Source organism: Rhinolophus ferrumequinum, chromosome 26 (assembly GCF_004115265.2).
Source record: "Rhinolophus ferrumequinum isolate MPI-CBG mRhiFer1 chromosome 26, mRhiFer1_v1.p, whole genome shotgun sequence".
In the NCBI taxonomy this organism is placed as follows: Eukaryota; Metazoa; Chordata; class Mammalia; order Chiroptera; family Rhinolophidae; genus Rhinolophus; species Rhinolophus ferrumequinum.
The window spans coordinates 20031124-20043749 of NC_046309.1; the positions used below are offsets into that span (position 1 = coordinate 20031124).

General features: G+C 37.8%; 1 pseudogene; it reads left to right on the forward strand.

Annotated features, from left to right (window-relative positions):
* The first annotated feature begins 8945 nt into the window (after positions 1–8945).
* On the forward strand, positions 8946–10086 carry LOC117018331 (developmentally-regulated GTP-binding protein 1-like; annotated as a pseudogene).
* Positions 10087–12626: the final 2540 nt, after the last annotated feature.

Here is a 12626-nt window from a genome sequence, read left to right on the forward strand (position 1 = left end):
CTGAAACGAGGAATACTAACGAAAGTACAGCTTGTTTCTCCATACCAGAAAACAAAGGCGACACTACTGCCCTCTAACTTCAAACACTGGTCTTAGAATTTTGTAAACATCTCCCTGTGGAAGCAATACAAGGACTTCAAAAGACTAAAGAGCTAACAGTCTGGGAGGTTGTGTAAGACGGACCCTCTGTGTTAGAATAATCCTTTAAACCCTCCCTAAACCACCCATAATCTCAGAATGAAGGTTTAAAGCACCTTCTTTAAAGGTGCTTCTTTAAAGCCCCTTCTTTAAATCTTCATTCTGAGATTATGGGTGGTTTAAAGCAGGTGCTTAAATCAGGTCTATTCACTGAGTATATTGGTCAAAGGTAGAAGATATTTGCCCATTCCTGGTTCTATGTTTCCTGGTCTCTCATGCTGCCTCTGGGGCAAAACACTCCCACTCAGCCCTAGAATTCTTACCCCTGGGGGGATGTATTGACGGCAGTTGCAAAATTAATAACCATAACTGGACCATTAATAATCTTCCTGTAGCTTTGCCACATTTTCTCTCTAAGGAATTCAAAAGAGTCAGGATGAAACACAGCATTAGAGCAATAGGAAGGATGTGCCAACCCCACAGGGTCTCATAACCTGAGATGTTCTTCACTTTCGCTCTCTTCTGATACTCCACCTCCTCCTGCCTAGAGTCTAAGATCTCCATCGTCCTCATTGTGACCAGATCCCCACCTCTTCATGCACCTACTCAGCTCCCAATGGACCAAGTTTGTACAGAAGCCTTTTGTTTTAAAGAGCATCCCAGAGTATCCTGATGAGCTGCCAGGTTTGGGAACCACTGATGGTATCGACAAGTTTATAGTTGAACCCATATTCTTCACTTAATCTTGCTCCACATGACATTTACGTTTTCTTGGGACTAAAGAAATCATGCTGTATAAATCGTTTTCTAAGACAAGACAAGTCATTCTTTTAATTTCTTTGAAATACTTTTACTAGAAAAAGAAAATGTTGTGTTACTGAACAGAATCCTGCTTCTAGTGGTATACTTCTCTAATTTCAGACATCTGTTTCCTGTAAATTAGATCAGTTTCTTAGGGATATGGCTGGCAGATGCCACTTTTATGTGGTGAATCTTCACGACTGGTATATCATTCTCCAAAAAATAATGCTGATAGGTATAAAAATAAACATTAGCGACCACAGAGCACACAGGAAAAAAAAAATCCTGCTCAATCACACATAAAATAATGGAGAGCAGAATCAGTGCAAAAAGCTAGATTTGCTATTTCTTTCATTTGTGTACAATAAACACCGTTAAAGTAATAATAACCACAACGGCTATCATCGAGTCCTGAACTATAGCCCCTGTGAGACCTTTCTCTAGGCATGTGACGTTCATTAGCCTATTTAATCCTCACAAAATCATGAGGTAAGAGTACTACCCCTAATTTAAAGACACAGAATCCAGAACTTAAGCATGTTAAGTAACTTGTCCGAGTCACACAGCTGGTAACTGACAGAGCTAGAAGGGGACCAGGTCATCATACCCCAAAACCCATAAATTCAACCATTACTACAACCTGCCATAGAGTGAAATGACTAGGGGTGGAGCAAAAGCAGAGAGGGTGACACTATCTGAAAACATGGTCGTGATTTCTCAACATACGCTTGACCTAGCAATGACTACAAATTTGACTTCCAAACTTGAGGTTCTCCCAAATCCAATGATCAACCCATACATAATTCAGGTAAGTATATAACTACGTATTCCCAAGGGAAATGCAGGGATCATTATGTTCTTTCACCATGTTCACCTTCCAGTCCTTTATAGTTAAGAGAACGTTAAGCTACAATGTGGGTGCTTTTTATGGGGAGTATTGTTTGATTTTGTTTCTATCCTATTCGTATCTGTCAATGAGATCACAATTTCTTTGGTGCTTGATCAATAAAAAGAGAATTCAAGGGCTGCCCAGCAAATGAACAGAAGTCACTGGTGGAAATTAATTAAGTTCAACTCAGTGTGTCCCATTCAAGGGGACAAAGAGAAGTTAGTGCAAGTCTTCCTCTCCTATATACCAGTATATGGGACTTCCTGCAAAAAATAGAACATTTCACCAATTTGCCAAGTAGTTCAGGAATTTTCACAACTAGTAAAAGTGAATGTTAGCCATAGATGGAGTATCCCTAGGAATAATTTTGTTTGAAAGTGATTCATGTCACAACTGATAGTAAATTGTGCAGAACAATTTGAACATAGTTTGCAATGTGAATTTTTGCTGAAAAGGCTTTCCTGGTGATTAGTAAAGGCTTTTAAATATATCATATGTTCATATGTCTCTACTATTTTTTGCTTCTGTTGTTATTTGTCTTCTAAGTGGGAATTTGTTTTTGTTTTTAATTTCCACAGCAAATGCTTTAAGTTGTTTTATTAGATATATTCCAAAGAGATACTGTTTCCAATAAATGGAATATTTAAATATCTATAATGTATCTTTATTTTCTCCTGAATGTTATATATAGAGTTTCTCTGCTATTATGTAAGATTTTGATTGAATTGTATTAAAGAACTGCCTAAGTTCATTTTAGGTATAGTTTGACAAGTCAAATTTAATCATTTTTAGATACCATAAAATTCCTCTATGATTTACTGCCACATGCTGAGGCCGGTTGTTTGAATGTATCCAAAAGAAAGTCAAGAGAACAGGCCTACATATCGTCTGTTAATATGCTTCTAATTTCATAACCCCTCTCACCTCCTTCTGTTTTCAAGACCAAAGAATTATCTGGGCCAAATATCAAGCTTGTAGAGACATGTGCCCATGTTTTAGCAAAGTAAAGGGCGGTGAAGTTTTCTCATATAACAGACCTCCTGAAAGAGTGCAAGATAAATCTGAGAGTGAGAGGGGAGGGCCGCACATGAAGATTTTCATGATAGGAAAATTATATGGATCATAACAAAACTGGTAGAGGACTTGCTTTTCCCTCAAATGTTCCATTGTAATTACTTCCTCATAATTGCTGGTAGGTAAAAAAAAAAGGAAATATATCTTTTGCCTTCATACAATTTAATAAAATGTTGGAGGGATTTCAGGTATATCAGGAACCCATCTTAAAAGATGTACATAAGAGGAAGATGTACACTCAGCCTGTCTTAAAAAAAAAAATCCTAAAAATTCCCTTTGTGGGGCTCAATGACTGAGACGAGCTGTCTGTCTACCTTAATCAAATTATGTAAGAAATGGCCAAATGTCTATTTTGTGCTGTGTGGAAACACACTGACAAGCAGAGCTAGGGAGTTTTATGAGGAGACTGAATTACGACACACATCATCTCAGATATGATTCCTTCATTTTGAGACAATCATTGCGAAACTTAGTTCAGCTGTGCTGGTTAACAAAGACTGGGAATTCAGAAAATCAGGCTGTTACAAACTAAAGAGTCTTCTGCATGGGAATACACTACCCAGATAGTGTATTGTTGGGGCTTTCATCACATGACAGAGACTTGCAGATTTTGTAGGGACGAGACTTTAACTGATACCCAGCTAGACCTCCCAGGAAGTGTAGAGTTCCTCTAAACGTCCTGACACCTGGGATACTCAACCTCAGAGAAGGACTCTTACTACATTCTTTGGCTGTCCTTTCAATTTTTGAATAGTTAAATTTAATTGGAAGTATTGTCTTCAATTGAGCCAAATCTGTCTCTTTGAAGGTTTATTGTTTAATTCTTGGTCTCTGAATTTAGCCATGTGAATTCTAACCCCACTTCTTTATACCTGTATCTGTTATTTTGTTTTTGCTTTTGTTTTTGTTTTTGTTTTTTTGTTTTTGTTTTCTAACACAACAGAACTCCCAGTTGTTTCTACTGTTTCTACTGTCCCTGAAAGAACCCTGTTTCGGACCTCATTACTATCACAGTCCATCTCTTCTGGGAGAAATCCAACTGCTGTGTTTCTTAAACTGTGGTACCTCAAAATGACATCGATTCAGTGTGTCATATAGTAGGACTATTGTCTCTGGTCCTCGGAACTCAGAAATTTTGTAACTGCTACCTAAGTGTGCATTACCATTTGGGCAGTTGTAGGACACTGCTGGCTGATTTTGAACTTGTAATCAACTAAAACACCAGGTTTTTCTTATAAAGAGCTATTGAGCCAGGTTGCTCTATATTTTGTACTTCATCCATTAATTTAAGTCCAAATTTGTTCCATCCTTATTGAACAAATAATCGATGTCTAGTAGTAGAAAATTTAGAAAATACAGCAAGATAAGCAAGATGAGCAAAAATAAAAGGTATAGATCATCCCTGCATTCCAAACATTTGAAGACAACTGCCATTTACATTTTAGTAAATACTTTATCAACCACTTTTTCTATGTATGCCTACGCTGAATGTGGGCTATTTATGTGCATTTTTGTGCACGTACACACACACACACACACACACACACACAATGTAATTACATATACTCTTATGATCACCCCTTTTTCTAAGTTGCACTTTGTAACTGTCTAAATTTTTTAAGATACATATTTATTCATCTATATTTTCATTCATAATGGCTTCACAATATTCCAGTTTTGGATGAAATATTGTTCCACGTACTATGGCTATGTAACAAAAGCCACCTCAAAACAGGATGACTTAAAAAAACCAATATTTCTTTTGCTCACAACTCTGCAGTTTGGAAGAGCTCAACAACTTGTGTCTGCTCTACTAAGAATCAGCAATAGTGGCTCAACGGCTGGAAGGCTGGAATGAAATGAAATCTCATGGGACCTTACATGACTAGTAGATGCTGGCTGTCAGCCAGACCTCAGCTAGAGTTTTCTGCTAGACACCTACAGGTAACCTTGCCCTGTGCTCTGGGCTTCCTCACAACTAGCTCTGTCTCAAGGGAGAAAAATCCCAGGAGAGAAAGAGCCCGGTGGATAGTCCTATTGCCTTTGAAAGTCACCCAACTTCACTTTCATCATATTCATTCCAAAGAGGGAGCCACCGAGTCCTGCCTAGGTTCAGGAGGAAGGAAAAGAGACTCAGGCTGTAAATGGCGGAGTGAGTGACGAGGCTCAGAAACAACTTACATTTATTTTTGGAAATCATTACCACCACGGCCACAATTCATCAATTCTCAACGATGCCTTTGTGAGCATTTACACAATTATTTCCCTAGGATACATTCTGAAAACAGTTATTAATGAATCTAAGTTTATGTACATTTTAAGGCTTTTGATAGATATTGGCTAATTGACATTCAGAACATGATGGCAATGTCGATCCCAACCATCAGTATATGAATATTTCCTAACTCCTGTTCAAACACTGGGTATTATCAGACTTCTTAGTATTAGCTAATGATATATTATTGTTATTCAATTTTAAATTTCTTTGATTACTAGTATGTTGAATATTTTACATGTCTAATGATTATTTTTATTGTTCTGAGAAATTCCTTTTTTCTTGGCCTTTGATCACTTTTCCTTTTGATCTCTCTTTGGAGAATCTTTTATGTATTAATGACATTAAAATTTGTCATCTATATTGCAATGCTTTTCCCAATTTGTTATTTGCCTTTAATACTCTGTGTGAAGTTCTTATATTTTCCTGTACTCAGAAGAATATTCATTTCTTAATAATGGTTTATTTGAAGTCTTTTTAGAGATTCATACATTACACAAAATTTCATCTGTATTTTCTTCTAATACATTTTTAAGATTAAATTTTTATATAAAATCTTTAATAAATCTGAAATTTGGGTGTATAGGAAGAAGTAAAAAAACATTTTTTCTAATTAATTATCTTTTTCTTGGAAACTATTTAATAATCCATTTTCTCGTACTATGTTAAATGCCATCTTTATCACACACCAAATACATACATATATTAGTTCTTAATTTTTTATTTTCTATATTCTTTCATTTATCTGTCTATGCCAATCTATTTGCCGAGCTAGTCTTCTCCCTATTTATCAATGTATTCTTATTACAATATTCTAGATATTGATGCTCAATGGAAATGATGTGTAAGCTTTCTTGTTTCTTAAAGTCATTTGAGAGTCTCATGGTAGTTTTAGGTTCTCTACCTAGAAAAATGAAGTACGAGTATGCACAAAAACAGAATTGTTTTTATTCAATTTCCTATAATTACCCCTCTCTGAGACCCATATAAGAGTTTCATTTTTGCACATACCTCATGAATTTAACTCCTGAGTATTTTATTATTTAGACTCTTCTTGTGAATGAGCTCTCTTTTCTATTTTATTTTCTGTTTTATTTGCCTGTTGATAACATATGGGGAAGCTGTTGACTTTCTTAAACATTTCTTTTTTTATCGAGCCACCTTTTTGAATTCTTTCAAATTCATTGCTTTCATTTAAAATCCTTTGTGTGTTCTATATAGACAATCAAATCATCTGCACTGAATATAATATTGCCTCTCCCAGTATTTAAATATGATATGTACCATGTTAGAATATTTAAAACATACAAAACTGGTTAGAATATCTAAAACAATCCTTCATAATAATGGAAATACATACCTCTACTTTTATTTTTTTCATGCATGAGTTTATGAAAATGCAACTAGAGTTTCACCTCGCTACATGTACAAGATAAAAATTCTTTACTGTGTTCAATTTCCTTCTGTTCTTCATCAGTTTTTCTTCTATTCCATTTATTAACCATAAATGCCTTTGCAAACTTTTAGATATAATTCACTTACATAAAATTCACCCTTTTCAAGTGTACAATTTAGTGGTTTTTAGTATATTCTAAAAGTTATGCAACCATTACCATTATCTAACTCCAAAATATTTCAACACTCCAAAAAGAAACCAAACATTTGTATTCACTCCAATTCCCGACTTCCCCCTGGCCCTGGTAGGCACTAATCTACTTTTCTCTCTTTATGAATTTGGCTATTCTGGACACTTCATATAAATACTTTTTATTGAATTCAACTCATTATTTCCCAACTCTAGAGATATTTTGGAACACCGATTTTACTCCAGATTGTGTTAGCTGTTAATTTTGTACTGCCAAATGAATGTTGATCAGTTTTATAAGTATGTTTCTATGTCGTAAGTCATTGATAAATTTCAAACAGAAATGTGCCAATTATTTGTGCAACTTCTATGTAGGATTCTTCTGCTACATTGGTATAACAAGCTAAAAATGCACTCATCTTTATAATCGTCTTGTTGGCACGTCTTTATTTTGCCTTAGAGTATATCCTAAAAAAACATTAAGTAATTAGCTAAAAACATGACACATTGTGATACATTGTTTCTGCTATACCAGCCAAACCTTGTCAAATGCTGAAAAGGTTTTTGTTTTTTGACAAAGTTTATTCTAAGTCATCACTACAAATCTAACTAACTCTTACTAATCAATATACCCTTTTCTGTATGTGAGTAAACCATTTCACAAGCAAAAAACATCTAGACTCTGCTCTAGTATTAACTAAAAACCTAATGACCCACAATTTTCAGAACAAAACCTTTTTAAAAAGTCAAATTGTTAGTTTTCCTTAACTCTAAATTCTGTAACCTTTTCTTTTCCTTAATATCTCAGAAATTATAGACAATGTGACAACTGCTAAATCTCCGCATTAGTGTCTGCTTTATAAACACTACAGCCTGGATGGAGAAATGGTGAAAGGGACAACAGTATAATTCGCATTAATCTGCCAAAGTCCTAGTGGTTCTTGAGCCCCAGTTTATGGAACCCTCCGTACTGAATTTTATTATAACGAAAAATTCAATTTATCATTCCTCCCCCAAGCATTTGATCACTTATTTTTAATCGTTTGATAAGTTGTCATGAAAGAGGAAGAGTCATGGACCCTGACAGGAGAAGAGCCCAAGGAATAGTCCCACAGAGCACTCGGAGTCGTTAGGGCCCCTTCCCTGTAGACACAGCCTGATGACCTGCTTCAAGGCCAGAGTTGGACCTGGCCACCAGTACAGGGCAGGGAGGGGGAACGGAGGCTTCTGTGTCCACCCAAGCTCCTCTCACCGCCCAGCCCACACCCTTAGCCCACCAGCCCTGTCAGCTGCATCCTTGCGTTCAGGCAGAGCTGGCTTCCCACCAAGGTGAGGCCACAGCCTAAGAAGCCCCATCCTCTAGAATCTGTCTCTTTCAAATACCCACTTGTAAAAGAACTGAACCTCCCCAGCCCACGGAAGCTCTGCCCCCCCCCATGTGTGCATACATATGTGTACATGGTAGAAGCAAAACAAAAACTAAAGTCACTTATGTAGGGACCAAAATAGACTTGGCCAAAGCAGGCATATTAAAGAAAAACAAAACTTAAGCTTACCGAAGTTGCAGAAATTTACAGCTCTTCTCAGAATTCAGCACAATATGTCACCCAGTCTCCAAACACGGAGTCGGCTCACACCAGCTCCGGACTCCTGGTTCCTCTGACTCAGCGATCCTGATCCAAATAGGAAGACCTCTAGGCAACCAATCAGCTGAAACAGCCAAACCACTTCCGCATTCACCCAATTAAAAACACCTTAGTCTGTTAGCAACTCAAACTCATTGCTTCCGTGCCTTGAGTTTCCCGGCTGGCAGGTGGAAACCCTTGCAATACACTCATCCTTCTGCTCTGTTCTACTGTGTGCAGTGTAGCCGACAGTACATACCTGCATGCACAGAGGGGCCTGCACAGAGGTCCATGCTGAACAACGCAGCACATGCCCGAATAAAGAAATGAAGCACAAAATAATCATCATAAGGTTGGCTGAGGGAGAAGAGACTGCTCCACGCTGAAGTCCTGGGAAAAGCCTCAGGCTGAAGTCTCTCCCGAGAAGTAGGAAGTAATGCGCTTGCGCACTGCAGTAGGGCCTGGTGGCGGTGGCAGATCCACAGCAGGTGTGTGATGCTCAGCAGTCAGTGTGAAGGCCTCTGCACCTCTCAGCCCCCATCCCCGGGACTTGCCACCATGAGCAGCATCTTAGCCAAGATCGCAGGGATCGAAATGGAGATGGCTCGGACTCAAAAGAACACGGCTACAGTGCACCACCTAGACGTACTTAAGGCTCGCCTTGCTGAGGTTGTCGGAGAACACATGACCCCACAAGCTGGTGGTGCTGGTGGTGCTGGTGGTGCTGGTGGTGCTGGTGGTGCTGGTGGTGCTGGTGGTCGTGGTGGTGGTCCAGCAGTAGGTTTTGATATGGCCAAGACACGTGATACTCAAATTGGGTTTGTGGATTTTCATCTGTGGGGAAGTCAACACTGCTCAGTAACCGGGCAGGAGTCAATTCCGATGTGGCGGCTGTGATTTCTCTACTCTGACTACTGTGCCTGGTACCATCAGGTACAAAGGTACCAAGGATCCAGCTCCTGGATCTCCCCGGTTATCAGGGAGGGGGCCAAGGATGGGAAAGGTAGAGGCTGTAAAGTCATTGCATTGGCCAGAATGTGTAACTTGATCCTGATTGTTCTGAAACCCTTAGGACCTCAGAAGATCATCCAAAGTGACCTGGAAGGCTTTGGCACTTGCTCAAACAGCAAACCCCCCAACATTGGCTGTAAGAAGAAGGATAAGGTAGACATTAATCTCACAGCCACTTGCCCTCACAGTGAGCTGGACACTGAAACTGAAGCGTATTCTGGCTGAATACAAAATTCAGATTGCTCACGTAACTCTGTGTCTTGATGCCACATCGTATGACCTCATTGATGGATGTGGTGGCAGAAAATATTTTATATCCCCAGTATCTGTGTGTTAAATAAGATTGACAGATCTTCATTAAGGAACTGGATATCCCCTATAAGGTGTCTCACTATTAACCTATCTCTGTCCATCACCACTGGAATTTTGATGACCTGATGAAAAAAACAGGGACTATCTGGGACTCTCTGAAACTCATGAGGATTTATACCAAATCTACAGGCTAGTTGCTAGATTACACATCTTCAGTGGTGCTACCTTACCCTAGGACCACTGTAGAGGATTTCTGCATGAAGATTCACAAACATATGCTCTGGTTCGATGTCTCTCTGTGAAACAGAATTCTCAAAAAGTGAGAAAAGACCATCTGTTGAAGGACTAGGACGTCATTCAGATTGTGAAGAAGTGAAACCTTCCCCTTTCTTCATCCGCCAGCCCAACCACAGCAGTTTTCTCCACAACCAGGCATCCTCCTATCCCAAGCCCGTTCTGGCTTTGGCAGCCACTGGATTGAAATTCAAGGGAGGGAGATGGGGGCACCCAAACTGGAATTCCACTTTTCTTATCTTGGTGTCACCTTGTATATAGAGCTACATAAAGGACCTGGTAGAAAAAAAGTATGGCCACATTGGGTAAAGATTTCACAGATAGCTATTTGGGGATTCATAATTGAGATGGTTATAGGATCATAAACATTTTTGAAATCTTGTTCAGGGCATGCATATGCAAATCTGCAAATATGTAAACAGAGACACCTTTACCTAAGGTGAGCCTAATGAATGTTTAATGAATTTTTGAGTGACGTAACCTTCCGGTGACAGTGCTCTCTCTGATTTTAATGCTTGCATAATGGACACATCAGCAATTAATTTCTTAAGCTTTTAAATTTCATCATTTAATTAATGGGAAATAAAGACAAACCTGGATATATATTCTATTACTGACAAAGCTGACAAAATATTGTAACTACCAAAGAGAAAAATAGTTTGTAAAAGCTCAGATAAGGCCAACTTTGTTGATTTTTTTAAAATACCTATAGTTACAAAAATATATTAAGGTCAATGTAAGCTTGATGGCAACCCAAATATTCCATGTTTGACTTATGTATATGATGGATAGTAACTGCTACAAAACAGAAGAAAAGGTAAATCCTTAAAATATTCAATTCTAGCATATGCCCATGAACTTTTGTGCCTTGTGCCACATAATGAATTATTCATAGAACATTGATAACAATTGACGTCCAGTCTATACACAGTGGATCAAATCGTTGAGCTGTGAGATGGAAGACTGTAATTCTCATTTGGCTCAGCCATTACCTGTATGACCCTGTCCAATTGATTCATTCAACAAAATTTTAGGAAACTTCTGCCATGTGCTGTGAACTCTGCCAAGCAGTGGGATATAGCAGTTAAGAAGACGTCCCTGACTTCTTATAGCTTGCAGTCTAGTCAATTCAACCTCTATTCAAGTAATTTACTTTCTAGTCAAGGCACGTATTTTCTATAGTCTCAAGTGTTCTCCTTTATGAAATGAAGGAAATGGATATTTATAATATTGTATCAAAGATTCCTGAGTCTTCATCAATCAAACATGTGTTCTCACTCATGTTCTCTGTAATGATAGTAGGTTGTCCTGAGTTATGCATACAATGTTGCAAGATCCCTATATGTTCACTAGCATCTATTCCTTGAGCCCACTGGCATTTTTGCTATATGGTATGGCACAAACTATCACAATACTTGCTGAACAATGCAGGTGCCCATCCCATAACCACGACCTCTTTAAGTTCCATTCTTCTGAAACTCAAGGAATTTCAACCAGTGTGAATGGTCTATGGAGGTATGAGAAATAATTTCCTCCAGCTTCAGAGTGGTCTTAAAAGGGTTTGGTAAGCCAGAGCACCTGGCTTGTGGGCATAGCAAGAAGCCTTATCTATCGCCTTTTGCGTACTGTATACATATATCATTTTCTAAATATGCCATGATGTAAAGAAAACTGGGAAGTATAACCCTAACCAAACAAGTTATAAAATCAAAATGGTAGCTATTACAATGTAGATAAAGAAATAAAATATCTTAAAGATCAGAAGAAAGTTAGGAAAATGTCACAGTCAAGTTAAAAAGCCTTTTAGAACACCAAAACTGATTTAATATTATCTGTATAAAATTGGGACCAATTTTCAGAAAATACATTAGACTATTTCAGAAAGTGTAAAATTACACATGAATATGGCATTGAAGGAGTAAACAAACATCTTTTGTTAAAAGTCTCCATGAAAGGCATAAATTCATCATTTCTGTTTATGAGGCAGTATTCCTTTCCCCCTCAGTGTATGTGTTTATAAATATCATTCACTAAAGGGGCTATAAATAGCCCCTATATGTATAAAGTTAAATAATATATATTACCAAATCTACATTCCACTGGTTACGTCCATGAAACCGTAAAGAATAATTATTTTTAAAGCTTCCTTCTTCACTCTTAAATATAAGTAAATAAGTTAATCAAAGCCCTGATTTATATAAGAAGTCCGATTGATTCTAACAGCCTTCATGTCATTCCAATCTGTCTACCTCCCTATTCACACTGCCTTATGTATAGCTTTCAGTTTATTACCCAATCCACTTCCCTACTGTTTCCAGAATGTTTCTCTGTGCTGTGCAAGACATTTTAAAGGATTCTCTTTGATTCTTATGTCTGATTTCTGAATTGGCTCTCAGGGAAAAATTACAAATTTGCACACAATTCACAAAGAATAATAACATAAAATGCTGTTTGCTATAAATGCTATGTAGCCAATTGGTTCTCACAGAACAATTTTGTTGATTTTTGCTGAACTCTTATGTCCGTAGTTAATCCATGGAACAAACAAGTGTAACTTCAATATTAATGTTGGTTGATACTTTCATTCTACTAACAAGTAAGACGAAGGTGAAGCAATGAAGA